Here is a 19,089-nt window from a genome sequence, read left to right on the forward strand (position 1 = left end):
CCCTCAGATATTCTCTGAAAATCCTATGACACACGGCTCAAAAACAATCAAACCCAAGAACAGAGATGGATGACATATCCATATGAGGGATTAGAAAAGCATAGGCTTGAAATGTGTATGAAAATGGTTCGATTATCCCAAGCTTTATTAGAACCACCGGTTGAAAAACCTGAGGATGTGATCCTTGTCCCACCTACACCAGTAATCCCACCAAACCAGGAACAAGGAGAGCCAAGTCACGAGCATGGACTAAAGCTCAAGGAATCAAAATTAGAACCAAGGATAGTGTTGAGTACCACGGATAACTCTTTTGAGTGATTTCACCTAGCTATACCAAAGGGTTGTAAATAAATAGATGGTCTTGACAAACTATGGAAACAATTGAGAGAGTCAAATAAGGCGAATGATCTAAGTAGACGAGTAAACCATACCGATGATAGAAGACGAGTCTTTCTTCTGCCAATAGAGGAAATTGATATTGGATCTCAAATGAATCTATAAGTGCAATTGTATCTGGCAGACAAAGGATTTGTACAGTCTATGGACAATCAACCCCAATCGTTGAGAACACTATTGTCCTATATGGGAGATTACTAGGCCAAGTCAGATGTCATCAATTCAGAAGGTTGAATAGATATTCTATCTACCCAAGTCACCAGTACGATAACGCTAGCCGAGTTGCTCAAAATAAGACCAAACATGTGGACTACCGGTGGACTACTATGGAAAAATGCTTATAGAAATTTGGCATAAAAAACCAATGACTCAAATCGAGGGAGGGATCAAAGAGCTTGAAATGCCTCAGCTAAACACTAGGCTAGTGCCATTAAACAAGGTAGGAAAGTATTGTGAAGGTGAGCATCATCCCTATAGAGTTCCAAGGTGTCACCACCATGGCAATTTTAGACAGTGGAGCTGGTCTCCATTTTAACAAAAGATATTTGGAAAAAATGGGGAGAACCAACATTGAGAGAAATATGAATGAAGTTGCAGCTAGATGATGGATATATGGAGAAACCCCTAGGTCTCCTAGAGAAGGTAGTTGTTACTTCTTGCAGCATTGAGTATCGCATACCTTTTCTATTATTGATTTTGGCAAGAACCACAATTACAGCATAATATTGGGAAGACCATTCATGCGAAAATTGAAAATGGTCCAAGATTTGGGATACAACCATATCTACCAAAGACACATGGAAAACACTACAAGAATAAATCTTAAGGGACATAGTTACAAGGACATGAATCAAACCCCTATGGAGGAGTTTGATTCTACAACGATAGCAGAACTAGAACTTCTAGCATGGTTGGGTAAGCTTAAGGAACCGTGGATATGTGGAACCTTGCAATGCAAAAGCTTCATGCGAGAGGAATGTATCCTAGAAAGGGAAATCAAAGATAAGGATTATATCCTAGAACCATTTCTTATAAAAGCATTAGAGCCACTAGAATGGGAACACATCTTGGATACTCTAAATGTGTGTGCTACCCAAGACAATCCAATAATGAAGTTTTGTGATAAAAATGGCATGGATGTCGTTCCTTATCTTGTAGTGATCGTGAAAGGAAAACAAAGAGAATCAAGCATCAACAAGTTCCCGGGATGAAGTTTCAAGAAGATTTGGACAACGAAAGATCCAGACAACCCAACGAGTGACATGAACGACACTTTAGCTAATGCATGATTTTATGATTTTCCATATAAAAACCCAAGAACCAATGTCATCTCTACAAGAATAAATTGCATCAAAAGTGGATTCCAAAATCCCCGGTGGTGATGCAACTGCAACAAGCATCCTCATACGTGGCTCCTATACAAGAAGAAAAGACTCAATCAAGAAGAATACGACGATGGAAATGAACAACGTTCTAATCAATGGATTAGAAAAGTCCTTTTGGAAAAAACAATCCAAGAGAAAATAGATAATAACTTTCCATAACCAACCAAACCACAAAGGGAAAATGTCAAATATCAATCTTGCTGAGGATAGTAGTGATGGTGATAATTCTTATGACATCCCCTACCAAGAAGTCAGGTCATCACCATCACTAGAAACTTCAATAACAACCAAGGAAGACCGAAAGAAAAGAACAACAAGTCAAAACCAAAAAGATCAACAAAGCTAGATATCAAAGAGCGAGTTTGGCCAAAAGTAGATATCTATGACAAAAAATCACAAGATCCAACACCAAAAGGAAAACAATTGAAGTATGCAAGAACAACTAAGAAATTCAAAAAGCTGCAAGCTTTTGCAGCTCAAATTTGGCTCCAAAGAAGTTGATTCAAGCACAAAGAGGTTAGGAGTTTATCTAGATTCTAAAGTAGTTAAAGTATCAACTCCCAAATTCTAAATCTCATTCCCAACCAAGCGTACGAGGGCTGAAGCAAAGACCATTACTGACTCACACAAAGACAAGGTGGACCCCAAAGTAGTCTCTTCAAACACAAATAAAGCATGGAAAATATGGGTTCTCAAATGAGCATCATTCATGAAACAACATGTATTCACAAAGAAGTGGGTATCAAAGGAACCGATAAAACTACTGTCACCACACCATCGCTTGAATTCTTTCAATTCCTTCTACGGTTATAGTGCAGTTAGAATAGAGGAAGTGACTCACTTCAACACTGCATGCTACACAAGGCTTATAGATCAGGAGATAAAGTGAATGCACTAAGAAAGCTCGAAAACAAAATAACTTGAGGCAACCAAAGAGGAAGTCCAAATCCCAAACAAGTAAGCTAAAACCTTCAACACAAAGTGGATTCTACAAACATGTATGGGTTTTATAGAACGTGATCCAAGCACAAAAAAGTCAAGAATACAATTGGATCCCCAAACAAGCCAGCCCTACAACATAGTCATGCAAACCCACTCCATAGAAGATGTAGCTATCAAGATCATCATAGTGGACTCCAAAAATTAGAGCAAAGTACATTGACTACCAAAGAATTTGGCCAGAGCACAGGCTAATCAAGAATACATATGGATATCAAAGGTCACGCCAAAACCTACTCTTGAGGAACAATGCCAAACACGACAACCAACAACAAGACTAAAATGAATCCCAAAGAAGCATCAAAAAAATAAGTAAGCCAGCTTCGGAAAATCTCTACAACCTTTAATCAAGCAGATGACACATGAGCATCAAAGAAAATCACATTTCTTAGAATAGGAAGCCTTGCCAACAAATGCCAATAAGAAAACTGCTTATACCCACATCTTGCACATCATAGATTTTTTATATGCATTCATTGTGTATGCATAATAGGGCTACATTACAAGGCATGCATTGGCACAATTTTTATTTTCCCAAGCATATCATACCCTTAACGATACCCTATCATCCAAGAGGACTCCAAATAGGAGGGGGGAGCCATTCTAAATGCGGACCTAATATTATTAATATTAGAGGGCAATATTTTGTGAGCTGCAGTGAGCTTTTGCGTTTGATTGTGATGTTTTTTTTGAAAAAAATCAAAGTATACGCTCTCATAATAATGTTACGGGAGGATTACGGAAACAAAATCCAGTTACGAGCCCCTAGGGATATGTGTACATTGTACATAGCGTTCAAATTTTTTTTCAAATGATTTTTGCTTTTTAATGAGCTCATTTTTTGTTTTATTTAGTTATTTTTTGAGATTTTATTTTTATTTTAAACATGGAAAAAATCCATAATCCATATGAAAAAAATACTAAAGAGGTGCCTGAACAGTACAAAAAGTAGGTACAGAAAATGACAAAACTTCATGAGGTATGTCTCAAAAGCCATTTTCACAAGGGCTATAATGTCATAGGTAAGACAATAATGCTAATCACTCTTCAACAACAATATGAGGCCAAAAACGAGTGAGAATGGTCATAAAACTAGAGGATGGCCTACAAGAACAAAGAAAGTTGGTGATGCGACTAAACGAAATCACCCATCAAGTGTAAAGTTTATTATCAGACACTTCATGCAACTACAAGGCCGCGTATATAAAGTAGATCTTTCTATAGTAATATTCTATCTTGTATGTGACTTAATTAGGACAAGCAAACAAAAGGGACTAAGAGTACTGACCAAAAAACAAGAAGGGGAGGCAGGGGGCGGTGGGGGCATAAATGATAGTTCCGTCTTCTGTCATGATAGATGTCTACAGAAGCAACTAGGGATCAAAATTTTTTTTGATCAATATTGACTCTACATGTTTAGACGATGCTCATGGTATAATTCATTTCAAGTTTGGTAGCCAAAAGGTGCCAGAGATACCCATCAATCATTTTCAAGACTTAAACACAAAAAGCTAGATGAGAAAGCCAGATACTAGTCCAAATAAGGCCAAACTTTGTCAATTGGCTAAATAGAGAATACAAGCTAAGGGTGAAGAAAAATTGAAAAAGGATAGAAGTCTAACCCCTAGCCAGAGATGAAATTTTTCAAATATGAAGCCATGATATCCATCTACATACCCTGTACATCATGTATATGAGTTTTGAGGACAAATGGACAATGATAGCTCATAGATGATCATCGATCACAAATGATGTCAAATAAGGCCTTTTTGAAGCAAGATACTAACTTGGGAAATTAATTGGGACTTGTCAGGCTTTGATGAATTCATGTATCAGGCAGAAGAAATATGATGATTAAACACACAAAAGCTAACAGTGGAAAATGCGACTTTGATCACCTAGATGCAGGAACAAAGAAGTCCGAATGAAGAAGAGAAAACACAAAAGTAAACAGAGGATCTCTTATGTTCTTTGAGGTATTCTTAGAGCTAGTTTCAAAGAACCAAAAACAATCCAAGCATAGGGCTGGGAAACGACTTTGAAAGGAAGGGACCTTCTTGGGCTTTAAATGACCAGGTCAGGGAAAACACTTTTCTACCTATTACCAACCATTGTTCATATCAATACCCAGCCTACACTGTCACTAGGTGATGTTTCGATTGATGTTACCTTAGCAACCACTAGTGAGCTGGCCATCCAAATACAACAAGAGGCAACAAAGTTTGGGGCTTCATCGAAGATAAAGAATACATGTGTCTACGGAGGTGCACCAAAGGGACTGTAGATAAGGGAGATTCAAAAGGTGCAGAGATAGTCATAGAGACACCAAGATACTTGATTGATATGCTCAATGGTACAAAAACCAACTCTCGCAGGGTTACATATCTTGTCCTTGATGAGATGGATTGAATGCTATACATGCATGGGTTTTGAAGCTCAAATCAAACAAATTATCTCTCAGATTTGCCCTGACACATAGACTTTGTATTGGAGTGCAACTTGGACTAAAGTAGTTAAAGGTTTAGCCATGCAATTTCTATAGAACCCTTACAAAGTTGTCATTGGTTCACAATATCTGAAAGTCAATCATTCACGTCTACAGATTGTAGAATTTGTTTTTGAGAATGAGAAATACTCAAAATTGGCAGATTTACTGGAACATGTGATGGATGGAAGTAAAGTGATCGTATTTATGGAAACAAAAAGAGGTTGTGATCAAGTTTTCCTGAGCTCTAATGGATCATAGTTCTTGTTGTGTTTTGAAAAAAGTAGAAGCAATGGAGGAAAAACATGGGGCAAAAATGACAACAAAGACTGCACTGACATTGACAATTAGGTCATGTCAGCGACGACATGAATTCGGAGGGGGGGAGTGTTGACCCATCTGTAAACAGTATGTCATAACTCAATTTTTGTACCAAAGCCTTATTCTTTGAGAGTTATGAAATGATACGGATTATGATTAAAAACATCATTTGTAATGACTAGTTATTCTAGTTGTACAAGCTGGGGTGCGATGGCATTTCCAGATTGTAAATACAAATCCATTTGACCCGTTGAAGTCTTTTTTTAATTAAACCTATGGTAGCCTCAGTATATAAGGTACCTAGGTCATTTTGTAAGGAGAACTTGATCTTAATCAAAGTTTTGAGCTATCCTCGAATGTGTGTGAGAGAAAAAGAGAGAAAACATGAGCTTCATCTTGGTGCTACTCCCTGCTCACTCATCGCACTGGAGATTTGACTGCACCATTGCAATAGACTTGGAGAGAGCTACGCAACAATGCAAAGAATTCCATGCATATCGACACACTAACACTTCTACAAGATATTTATGGTTGTACATGCATCAAACAATGTCTATTTTTGTGTGCAAGTAGTCATTACAATCGTGGCAACATAAGCTACACATAGGTACTCATAGATTTCACTTTTGGGCACTTTAGAGATTTTGTTATGTCTTCATTATTGTTGGACGGATACGCCGCGACGGACGTCAGCACAGCGAGAACTCACCTAACATGTAATGTCAGCTAAGGATGAAGATGGACCTGCAGGCGCGTGGAAGCAAGCATAAGGTGTCAACCTACACTCAACCGACTCCTAACTAAGTCCTACAGAGGTCCCTACCAATTTTCTAAGTCAAAGGCTTCAAGAGTGCAAAAGAGGAAACTTCCTACAACGCTTGCTAGATCCAAGCACCCATCAAACACTTTAGAAACACCATAGAACTTGAAGGAGACCCTACTAATACCTATAGGCCGCTCTCCCTAAGGTCTATGAACCAAAATCACGACCCAAAACACCCGATGCAGAAACACGTAGGATGTCTGGCCGAAATCTGCAGGTCTTCGTTTCCAAAATCTGAAGTGCCTAATGTGTATTTCTACTCAATGTGAGCGTGTGGATATGCTGCAATGCAAAATCAGATAACGTATGCTCACCCAAACAACCGATGAAGCTCGTAGAAGGAGCTCCCAAAGCGCGACCGTACGCGTGCAATGTTGGTATCGGCGCGTAGCTCTAGTCGAGGGCAACACACTGCACTTCTCCGCACTCGATTCCGACCACGGTAGCACATGTAGCGTCAAGACAAAGCTCACACTCTCTCTCTCATACACAATATGCTCACTCACAAACTTCAAACTTCTTTTTAAAAATGACAGAAGGTTTTTTTTATTAAGGTCAAAAAGTGGTATATATACCCTACAACTTCTCAAACCCTAAAGTTCCAAAGTCAACCATGTACTCAATGTAACTATCATAACTGGGATACAATCTGGAAACTTGTGTAAGTCCCAAAATTTACAAGGTAAAAAATCGGGTTTTCCTCAATGAATGAATAATTACAAAAATAATAGTCCGCCGAGTAGTTAGATGCCGTGGGGTGTGTCCAACTTCTAACATCCCCCCCCTCCTTGTTCATGTCGTCCCCGACATGGCCTTGATAAGCTGCTTCATCTTATCGTTTCCCGCATCTTTAGCAGAGATTCGTACCTTGCATGTAGATTCAGCATTGTGGGGCCAAATAAATCTGTATTCATGGTGAAGAACCCCGTATAGAATGCTTCTTCAAAAGATTGGAGGTGATAGGATAGTAGAAACATAATTCTTTGATACAACGCATGTATCAACTCCTTGGAAGGCTGACCTGACAGATCATAAGCACATCTGTATGTGTCCTGGAAGAAGAATATGTTGTCGGTCACCTGGCCTGGCTTGAAGGTCTCGAACACTGCTAGGATAGTTCTACAGATTTTTCTCATCATAATGCATGTAAGTTCAGGTGAGCCAGTGAACAACTTTATGGTGCCCGTGAGGGTTTTCACCATGTATCGAACACTTATTCTCTCACCTGCCTTCACGCCCGGCAGCTTTGGGTAGTTCAGCCAAGTGGGTTGGCTTCTTTGCAAGATTTCTTGTGCCTTCCACGTCCTAACCCTTGGTAGAGGACAGAAGCTGAGGTTGTCTCTGATATGTTTAGGTGCCTCTACCAAGTGGATTAGGTATTGTGGGTACTTGGTAAGCCAAGCCTTCCTCCACTTTGGCTGAGAAACCACTATGAGCTTAACTCCTTCTGGCATCGAGGTGTCTACATTGTAGAGAGGGACTATTGGCTCTTCTCTGATTTGCCTGTTTATTGTTGATGCCTCATATTTCAGCAATGGATATGGGAGAGAGGGCTGAAGCCACTCACACCTGAGATCGCTGGCGTCAATCTTCTGAATGGTCATAGATTTGAAGACCCTCTGCTCCCATTTCAAGGCTTCCTTTGTGCTTTCTCTTAGCTCTGCCTCTATTGCCTTACACAATTTTTCCTCCTCTTCTTGTGTTAGATCCTGCGGCTCTTGAGAGGATCTTGCTATGCTTTCCTCTTGCATGGGTGTGTCCACCGGATCTGCCACGTTTTCGAGGTCGATGCCCTCATTGGCGGCTGGCCCGCTTTCTACCTCTGCTTGTTGCTGGCCTTTTAACTCCTGAAATTGCCTAAGGAGTGTTTGTTTTTCCGCTTCAGTTTCTCCGCCCATATTTACGAGGAGGTCATTAAGCTCAGCGTGTACTCTTTCCGCCTCCTCGAGCTTTTTCTTTATGCTTTCCACCTCTTCTTGTAGGGCTTTTTGGCTGTCCTCCATTCTTGTTTGCATTGCTATAGAACCTTCAGCCATCATTAACCTCAGTTTTTTCTCGAGAGTCAGCTCCTTCTAAATTTCTTGCATCTGCTCTTCATATATTTGACTTTCAGAAATGATTTGAGTCGAGCTCGTAGCTCTAACTCTAGCAGGTGATGCTCGCAGCCTCTGGATGGTTTGATCTTTGACTTTTAATTGGTCCTTGAGCTCAAGGACTTGATCCAGGCTTGATTCTTGTTCTATCTCTTCTTTTTCCTTGGCATTTCTCATGGACTCTACTTCTTTTGTTTCTTCTGCCAGCTGTAATGTCAGATTATCCCGTTCTTTTTCAGCATCTCGTAATGACTTGTTGAGCTGCAGACACTCTTCTTCAGTTGCTTGTATTCTTTTTGATGCTACCTCATTTGCTTCTTCCTTTGCTTGGCAGTTTTGTAGAGTTTTTGCCCTTGGCTTTGTGCCTGCAGAGAATCCCTTTCTATCTTGGTCTTTTCTTCGGTGGCCTTTAGAGTTATCATTTCTTTCTCTGATGGCATAGATTGTGCTCGTATTCTAGCTAGCTTTGTCATCACCACGTCCCAGTCATTAGAGGGTGGGTGCGGGTCTACCATGTCGATAGCAATTTATTTTAGCTCCACTAGCCGGATGCCTGGCATCTGTTCTTTACGCCCTGTCGTTGCCAAGTCGAATGCGACTATGGCGGCTTCTTTCCTTGTGTAGCTTGTAGCTAGCAAGTCCAAAAATGCATAATAGGCCTCATCTAGTCCTTTTTGTTCAGACTCAGGCTTGGCCTCTTCCTTTGGCTCACGTTCTTGCCTTTGCTCTTGCTCCTCAGCTTGGTTTTTGTCTTGTTTGTCCTCAGCCTCCTTATCTTCTGGTGGAGGGCTGCTAGGCAGTGGTGATGGCTGTGGGCTAGGTTAAGGGATATCTGGTAAAACTGCCGGTTTTTCCTTTAAGTCCCTGTCTGCTTTTGTTTTCCTTTCCCTTTCTTGGCTTTCTTGTTCATCTAGCAGTGTCTGTCTTATCTGCTCCACTTCCTCCTCGGTGAAAGGGACATGGGGAATGTTTTCCGTTGCAGCATCAAGAATCTTGAAATTCTTGATATAATCTTCAAAGCGGTCCCTCTGCACTCTTCTTGATGATACGGACATAGACTCGAGAGATGGCGCCCCGAGCTCGTTCAAATCACCCTTGAGGGCTCTTTCTGCTCGAAAACTCTCCACCGGCCTCTCGAGTCTTGCCGCTTTCTGAGACCTGGTTTCTTTGGCCGGCACTTGAGCAGACTCCTTCTTTCCTTTCTTCTGCTCGGGTTGCTCCTCTTCAACTGGGTCTAGCCGTCTTTTCAACCTCGTAGCCACCCTTGGTGCTCTTTGTGGCTCATCCTCCTTTTCTTCTTTTACCCTTAGCCAATCATTCTGAGATGGGGGATCAGGCCACTTTCCTTTAGCGTGTAGTGCTGCATAAACCACCTTGGTTATCATTTCTCCTAGCACTATGTAGGTTGGCTTTTTGTTGCCCATTTTTACCAAGCTGTCATGTATGTATGCCACATAGTTGATTATCTTTGGGGTGCCCTTTGTCATTGCCCAAGTAAACGTTGTGGCAATTGCACCTGGCGGCATCTTGTACTTCTCTGGCCTCTTCGTGCACATGTGGAAGTACTGGTTGTACAATTGGCTCATGATTGCCACAATTGGGTTGGCAATGTTGTCAAAGGTGTAATTTGCCTTTTTCTCTTTGTACACCTTGACTTCATCCCTTCTTTTTGTCACACTGTCTCCCTGATTGGAGAGATCTAGTGCATGGGCTACAACCCGCTCTGTGATTATGATCTCTGTATCGGGTCTGCCTTGCAAATCTGTCACCTTGGCCACTCCATCCTCTTTGATGCTTGTTACAAACTCCCATACTCTTTTGATGTACACCCCTGCTGGTATTGCTTCGAAATAGTTATGGAGGTCAATTTTCTCCAAGTAGCCGGCCATTTTGCTTTGTACAAATTCATTGAGCTCTCTTGGAAGCATTGGTAGCTCTATTACATTGCCTTCATTGTCTTTGAACACTCCCTGGTAGATCTTTAGGTCGTTTGACTCTAACAGATCTTCTTGTATCCAGATGCTGGTGGGATTTAGTGTTCCCTCTCGAATGACAAAAGGTTCCACCTCGTCCAGATAATCTTTGATTGTCATTCTTTTCTTCTTTGCCGGTGACTCTGAGGCTGCCATAGATCCCGTTGCACTCAGTAATCCAAAGTTAGCGTTTTTTCCATATTAGCTGCGAAATTGAGTTTTACTTATCCAAATGACTTGAAAATTGAAATTATAGCTTAAAAGGAACTTGTGAAGCTGTGCATGTGCTCACAGTGCAAATCTGGCCAAAAATTTTCATCTAGACATCCTACACGTAGGATGTCTTTTTCTTCAGAATTGGTTCATACTTGACATGCAGGTAGTGTATGGCTCATGGAGCATGGCTATAGGCTTGGATTTGAATTTGGATATCAAAAAGTGGATTTTTGGGCTGATTCAGGCTTTAGGTCACAATTTGGGTAGAATGTCCATTATAGGTAGCAATTGATGTCCAAATGGGTTGAAAATTGGTATATGGGCTCATTGCACCATGGTATTGGCTCCTATGATGTCATTTCTTGCATAGAAGGCTAAATTTATGCTGAAGACATCCTACACGTAGGATGTTTTTTTCATCAGAATTGCATGAAACTTGTTCTGTGGGTTGTCCTTGGCCTATGGAACATGGCCATGTTCTTAGATTTGAATTTGGATAAGATTTGATGCTTGTAGGGCTCTGTGAGGTGTTTTTGGGCTCAAAAAGTGTATCTTGAAGGTGTTGGGGGTCAAGAGTGATTAGAATGGCTTCAAACTTGACATATGGGCTCTTGATGATGAGGTAATTAGATCTGGAATAACAAAACATCCCTTCCATGCCAAAAAGGTCCATTAGACATCCTACGGATAGGATGTCTTTTTCATCATTTTGACTCCCTGACCACACAGATTTTTTGTTGATGTGTATGTGAATGTGTTGTGCAAGTTTCATGAGATTTTGACAAGATTTGGTAGGTCATTGGCCCATTATTACCTCTATGCCCTAACTTTGCGTTTTTCCATGCATATGAGGTCAAATATGTCCAAATGTAATGAAACTTGGTGTATGGCTTGTAAATGTCATTCAGAATATGTGCATGACAAAAATTGATGAGGTTTGTGCCAAAAAGTGCCCTTGAGACATCCTACGTGTAGGATGTCTTTTGGTTATATTTTTTTTAGTGCTAGTGCTCCCAGTGCTTGCCCTTTGCCTCCCTAAGTCCCTTTTGAGCCTAATTTCAACAAAAATGTCAAATGGATAGAGTATAACTCCCTGTGTGGACTTCAGAGCCTCCAAGCCGTTTGTGACTTTGTTTTGCCTCGGAGTATGTGCCGTGCATAGGTTGAAAAAGTTGTGTTAATGGCTGGCCGATTAATGTGGCCCTATTTTATGCATACTAGGTCAATGCATGGAAAAATTAATGTTGTGCAAGAGAAGGGAATAAGCAAGATGCTTATTGGCATTCGCCGTCGAGGCTTCCTGCTTTCTTTGCAAGTAGCAGTTGTAACTCTACCGATCTCTGTTAATTGTCTTTTTGGCAAGAGGCAATTGCTTTGCCGACACTGTTGATGGAGTCATAGCTGTTTCTGAGGATAGAATTGACTGGGATTTAATAGCTATGGGCCTTATGGCCTTGGCTTTCCATTGGTATTTTGTTGCTGCCGACTTTTGTAGATGGTTTGGCACTTTCTTGTTTGCCACTGGTTTGTCTTTCCTCGGCATCCACATATATCGGTTCTCCTTGTTGACATGCAGATGTCTGCTTTCCATTGTTGCTTGTACCGTAGGGAGTTCCTTTGGCTTTTGCTTTGGTATCCAAATGTGAGTGACATTTGGGTTATGGCTAAGCATTTTCTTTGGGATCCACATCTGTTTTATGACCTTGGTTTTGGGTTGAACTGTCTGCTTTGTTGGAATCCGGTTGTTACATTGTTTTTTTCTGCCATTGCATTTCTATCCTTCCGCATCCATACTTGTTTACCTTGTTTTGGTAGCCTAGATTTTTGCATTGTGACCGGTGACGTTGGCTGTCTGTAATTAGCATGGTTGGCTTTTACCTGGTTGTTGGCCTCAGGTTTCATGTTGTTCTTTGATGGCATGTGTGCTTTTGTCTTTGTTGCCAGTGATTTCATGGCTTACAGTTGATCATGATGGTATTGTTGAGCAAAATCTATCACTTGTTGTTCATGTTCATGTTGAATTTTGACCGCCTTTGCTTTCCAATCTATCTGGACATTGTATGATTTTTGCCAAGGTAGCCCTAGCATCATTGGGTGTTGTGTGCTTTCATCTGTCACCACATAGAATTTGTGTGGGTAAATATATTGATGTAGCTGTACATGCAATATAGTCCATCCTAATGTTTTCAATGGGTGTGATCTGCTCCTTTCCAGCACTTGGGGAGTAGGATGAAGTTGATCTGTGACTTTGAGATGTTGGTATAATCCGTAAGAGATCAAATTTGCTTGAGCACCCAAATCAAGCAAAGCTGTTGATTCAACTTGATTGTTGCCCACTTTGACTGTAATTATTGTCTCCACTGTTTCCTCCTCCAACTTTATCAGTCGAATGGCATTGATTCTCAATAGTGGTCCACTTTGTCGTTGTTGTCGTAGAATCCGTCTTTTTGCAATGCGTTCTTGTGCTTCAGCTTGAGCTTCCTCCCATACTCTCTCTTTTTCCTTCATTCTTTGCTTTCTTTGATGAATTTGTTGGAGCATCTCCTGTGTGAGTGGTAGATGATATCTCCTCAGTCGACACCCACTAATCCAGTTTGGCATTTCTTCACCTGCTAATGGAGCAAGCTTGGCAGCTCTACTTTGTGATAGATCACTAATAACAAATGGTCCCATCCCTCGCTTTTTAAGTTTCTTGGCATGTTGCTTCAAGGTATAAATAAGTACGTAATCACCTGTTTTGAACTCTTTGGTACTCACATGTTTGTCAAAAAATTCCTTTTGTCTTCTCTTTTTAGCATAGATTGAAGTGACAGCTCGCAAGTGGAATTCATCTAGCTTTTCAAGATCATTAATCCTTGAAGAGAGTTCATGCCGTGTCCATTCCAAGCTTGTTGCTACTCGTAGAGTTGTGATTAAAAACTCTATGGGTAGTATAGCATTTAGGCCAAACAGCATGTTGTATGGTGTTGTTCCTATTGATGTTTTGTAAGCTACCCCGTATGTCCATAGTGTTGAGTGTAGTTGTTGATCCCAATCTGTTCTTGATTCTGACACTATTTTAGTGAGAACCGTACATAGTGTTTTATTTGTGGCCTCAGCTTGCCCATTGGCCTGTGGATGGTATGGTGCTGATTTCCTATGTATGACCATGAATTCCTCTAGCAGATATTCAATGACTTCATTGAGAAAGTGTGTTCCACGGTCACTGACAATTTCTATTGGTAACCCGTAACGTACAAAAACATTCTCATACAAAAATTGTGCCGTGGTGCGTGCATCAGCTTTTTGTGTTGCTTTGGCTTCAACCCATTTTGTGAGATAGTCCGTAGCCACAATGATATATTGGGTATGGGTGCGATATGCAGGGGTGATATAGGTCCCACAAAATCATGTTAGGAAATAAGATGTAGCTAAATAGATAATTGAGTAGATTACTTAATGGAGAGAGACAGATTTATATACACGAGATTATAGAGTAGAGAGAGAGAGAGAGAGAGAGAGAGAGAGTACACACGATATACGTGATTCACCCAATGTGGGCTACGTCCACGGGAAAGCAGCCACTCAATGGCTTTAGTACTTCAAAACAAGAAGTAGTTTACAAAGGGATTATACCCTTAATGGAGCTCCCGCCTTGCTTCACTCTCACCACCTCACACTCACCTTGTTGCATCAACTTCACACTATGAAATGTGTGTAGAAATGGCCTCCTTTTATAGGCCAAAAGGGCTGCCCTCTCTTATGAGAGACAGCCATGTGTAGCCGCCCTTGTGCGAATAAGTCCAAATCGGACCCTCCAATCCGCCCATGTGTGGCCGCCCTTGAGAAGACAAGTCCGCTTTTGAATTCGGCCACCGGCCATTGACTTCCGACCACCGACCATCGGCCATTGACTACCAGCCACCGGCCAACCGACCTGTTGTTTTCCGACCACTTTCTGACCACCGTCCGGCCATAATATTCCGACAAAAAATAATATTCCGGCGAAAAAAATAGTCTCGGGGGCCTCCGCCCCCGAGGCCTTTAAAGTTGCCCCTGATTCTTGTCCTTGAAAATTTTGGTTTCCGGTGAGTGATTTTCCTTTACGCACGATGGCTTCTCCTCATAATGGGAGCCTTACAAATGTGCCCTTTTACCACATAAAATTACAAGGGTAAATCAGGCTCCATACTTAACAAATCAATGCCCCATTTTGCAAATGCCCTTGCCCCCATCATTGGCCTTAATGGCATCTCATCTCTTTTTATTGGTATCTTGGTGCATTGACACGCATCACAACGCTTTAAAACTCGTCGGCATCCATGTGCAATGTAGGCCACCAAATTCCTGCGGTTAAGAAAATTTTTGCCCTCTTATCGCCCGAAAAATAGCCTCCACTTATTCCGCTACGTGCATGTTCTAGAATCAGCAGGTATTCGCTTTCACTTGCACAGATTCTACATTAGGAAAAATATGAACCCTCTAGGGGCCCTTTGGGATTAAGGTTAATTAGAGGCCAGCCAATAGGAAGAGGGTGGTGGACATAGTCTATACCCTCAAAAAAGTAGGGGGACAAGGTAGCCTTACACCTCTTAATGGCCTCTTACCTAGTGAGAAGGTAAGGGAGGTGGCTAGGGGAAAGGGAGGGGCGGGGGGACCACTTTGACCTTTTTTCCCCCACTTTTTGGCTCGGATTTAAAAATACACTAAAAATTTCAAATTTCAAGTTTTCCCTCCTTAAAAGGTCCCCTAACCTATTTCATGGTCAAAAAAGTAGTTTTGACCTCCAAAAGTCAAAAACATGCACTAAAAAATTCCAATAAATTATTTTTTTTCAAAAAAATTCAAAAAATCATTTTCCACCCTCCAAAGTCTTTCCAAACCTATTCTATAGCTAAAAGTGATTTTCTCTGTCTACAAACCCTTTTCAAAGCTCTCCATGGCTGCAACAACCACCTGCACCCCCTATAGTCCAACATTATCTCTCTACTAGCTTTCTCCAATCTCCATTGTAGCACCAAGCAAGCTTCTCCTCCATCTCTTCCCCTTGCCCACCACATAGTTCCACACCAAGCTAGCTCCTCTCCCTTCTCTCACCTCCAGTACTTTATAACTTTGTGCTCACATAATCTGTTGTTTACTTACAGAGTCAACTTGTTTTGAGAGGACATGAGCAAGCAACCATGTGCAGAGATGGAAATCACCCTATTTTTGTTCCATGAGGAACCTTTCACTACCGTGTTAAAAGATTTTGATAAGAATAATAGGATTTTTGTAGAATCTTGAACCAATAGGTACTCTCTAGGAGCTCTTAGAAAAGCCATCCCTATAGTACTACTATCTTCCCTAGTGTCATAGACACACATATACTCGTGTATATGAATCTGTAGATGAGAAAGACAAATACTTGTAAGAGAAGCCTAACAGCAACAACATTGTCTCCATTTGTAATTATTTTTCTGAGGCTGGATTCCTCTATAAATGCAATATAAATATATTTTTTTGTTAAATGGGTCGCACTGAGTGAGAGTATTTTATTTAGATTACTGGAGTTTCATACAGATTTGAGAAATATTGTTGATTTTTTTGGATATTCTGATTTGCCTGTAAGATGTTTGAAGTTTCAAGTTTTAATCATTCCACTATGAAGAAATTCATGCAATATTTTGATTTTAGTTTAATCACTAATGGTTATTCTTATTAAGTGGATCATAACCTTTGTCAATAGCAACATTTCAAAAGTTGAGAAAGCTAAATTCTTGCTTTCCAAAATGTTATTGTTTCCATACTATGCCAATGCCAAGCTTGACTTAGAGAAATGACGTCAACTTGAGATGGAGGTGTAGATATATAGGGGTGACTTATTATTGATTGCTGTTTCATCATATATATTATAAAGCCTTTGAGTTTCCACCTTTTTGAGTAGTGTTGACAAGTTTTTGGTATCAAACCTTCTTAAATATCCCTATTCATTCGCTATTGGTAGCTATTTATTTGGTATTGCTAAAGATCATACCAATAGCTATCACCTTGTGAACTTAATTGTTGAATTGTACGATGATTCAAGTCGTAAGTCTTAATCACTCCACCTTGAAGAAATTCAAGCAATATTTTGATTTCAGTTTAATCATTAATGGTTATTCTTATTAAAGTGGATCATAAACTTTGTCAAGATGTCCTCATTTGGGGATGTTGAATATATATCATTAGCAATGTTTCACAAGAACACTAGGTGGACACAAGGAAGTAAAAATTGGCTCCTTGTTTGGTCGATTTCTAGTGTTTAATGTTTAGTGCACAGGATTTGTGAGGCCGTTGACATGGGGAGTTCACTAAAGTATATGTAACATAGCACATGTGTTCAACAGAAGGGATTTTATATTCTTGTAAAGTTGCAAAAACATGTGTAGATAAGGCCTATAAGGGGTACTTTTAATCCATTCTAGTGAATGCACGTGATATAGGAAAATTTTACATAGTGAATGCTCTGGACCTTTGAACACAAAGAAGCGGGGGGGGGAGCTCTAATTACATCTGAGTGAAAAGAAGTGGAATTTGTACTGTCATGTTGCATAAAGATTTGCTTTCACTTAATCTAAAAAAAATCGGTATCATGGGGTGCAGACAAGGCCATATAATGCAAAAAAAGGGGTGGCCACAAGGGCGCGTAGTGAGCCATCCAAAACTGCTGGATGGGCCATATGTGGGCCCTTGTGGCCACCCTCTTTTTGCATAATTAGGCTATTGTTGTACTCCAGAACCCTGGAAAAGATGAGATGAACCTAAAATTGAACTTTTCAAGCACATTATGCCTTCCTTCAACTCAACTTACTAGTTCCCTGCACCAAAAGGGCAAATCACATTGGACAATATAAAAATATAGTCTCATGCTGCATAAACATCTGGTTTCATCAAATATTAACATTCTTGCTATTATAAGGGGCAGACAAGGCCATATAATGCAAAAAAAAGGGTGGCCACAAGGGCACGCAGATGAGCCATCCAAAACTGTTGGATGGGCCATCTGCGCGCCCTTGTGGCCACCCTTTTTTTTGCATAATTAGACTATTGTTTCACTCCAGGACCTTGGAAAAGGTGAGATGAATGTAAAATTTCACTTTTCAAGCACATTATGCCTTCCTTCAACTCAACTTACTAGTTCCCTGCACCAAAAGACCAAATCACATTGGATAATATAAAAATCTAGTCTCATGATACATAAACATCTAGTTTCATCAGCTATTAACATTTTTGCTATCCTAAGGGGAAAACAAAGCTAGAAAATGCAAAAAAAAAGGGTGGCCACAAGGGCGCACAGATGAGCCATCCAAAACTGCTGGATGGGCCATCTGCGCGCCCTTGTGGACACCCTTTTTTTTTGCATTTTCTAGCTTTGTTTGCCCCTTAGGATGGCAAAAATGTTAATATTTGATTTAAATTTAACTCTTCATGGCCAAAACCACTTAACTTAAAACACATGGATAGACCAAAAATCCAAATCACTATGGAGACAGTAGACACAACTCTTAATCATTTTGTCATTGCAAAGTCATCTGAAATGATGTGAGCCTCTACAAATTCTTGAATAGCCTCCAACGCTATTGCTTGCATTTTATACTGATTTCCATAGCTTTGAAGCACCTCCTTCACCGTGTGAGCATATTTTTTATGCATGGCCATGATTCAAGTGTTGAGTTTTTTTTTTTTTTTTTGGAAGTGTTGAACTTTTCGGTTGTTTTCAACAGCTTCTTGATTTCAATCGGCTCCGAATCTGTCTGGGCTTGTTTCACATGAATTTGTTCATCTCATCGCGTTTTTCGACCATCATGTGATGAGAAAAAATCATATCTTGCTCGCATTCTCCAAAAATCAACGTGCAGGTTGACAATTTATTTAAAAATGATGTAAAACATACATTTTTTTTCTTTTTTCTTAATCTACGGGCTCCAACGAGCATTAAAACCATGGCATCTGAAAATACTCAAAGAACCATTGTTTTTTATTGTGTTAAGGACTGTATTTCCTACATACAAAACTTTCCCAAAATCTCGCCCTAACACCTTCAAAAGTGGCTTCCAAGGAGTGTACTCGGTCAAAATTTGAAACTGAAGAAAAACAATCAGAATGAACTCCTAGACTATGCATAAACTTTAGAATAACCAAAATTTCCTTCAAAAAAATGTTATGCTAAAAATTTGAAAATAGCCCCCCATTGGACTCCCCACAACGATAGAAGTCAAAGGGTTCAAGGAGAGGTATGGTGTCACAAGTGCATGGTGGGAATCTCATCGAGGTTTATTCCGTCAAGATCTCTTGTACTTTATCATGTCTTCTCATGTACAATCTTACCAAAAAAAAACATGACACTTTAAATGACTACAAATCTTATTTAACTTATCAAACAATCTAAAGTATGGTA

At 40.3% G+C, this 19,089-nt stretch overlaps 1 pseudogene; it reads left to right on the plus strand.

Moving 5' to 3' along the window:
- Positions 1-4,704: 4,704 nt before the first annotated feature.
- LOC147449336 (DEAD-box ATP-dependent RNA helicase 20 pseudogene) lies at positions 4,705-5,526 on the plus strand (annotated as a pseudogene).
- Positions 5,527-19,089: the final 13,563 nt, after the last annotated feature.

Source organism: Adiantum capillus-veneris, chromosome 10 (genome assembly GCF_014529385.1).
Source record: "Adiantum capillus-veneris isolate H3 chromosome 10, ASM1452938v2, whole genome shotgun sequence".
Lineage (NCBI taxonomy): Eukaryota > Viridiplantae > Streptophyta > Polypodiopsida > Polypodiales > Pteridaceae > Adiantum > Adiantum capillus-veneris.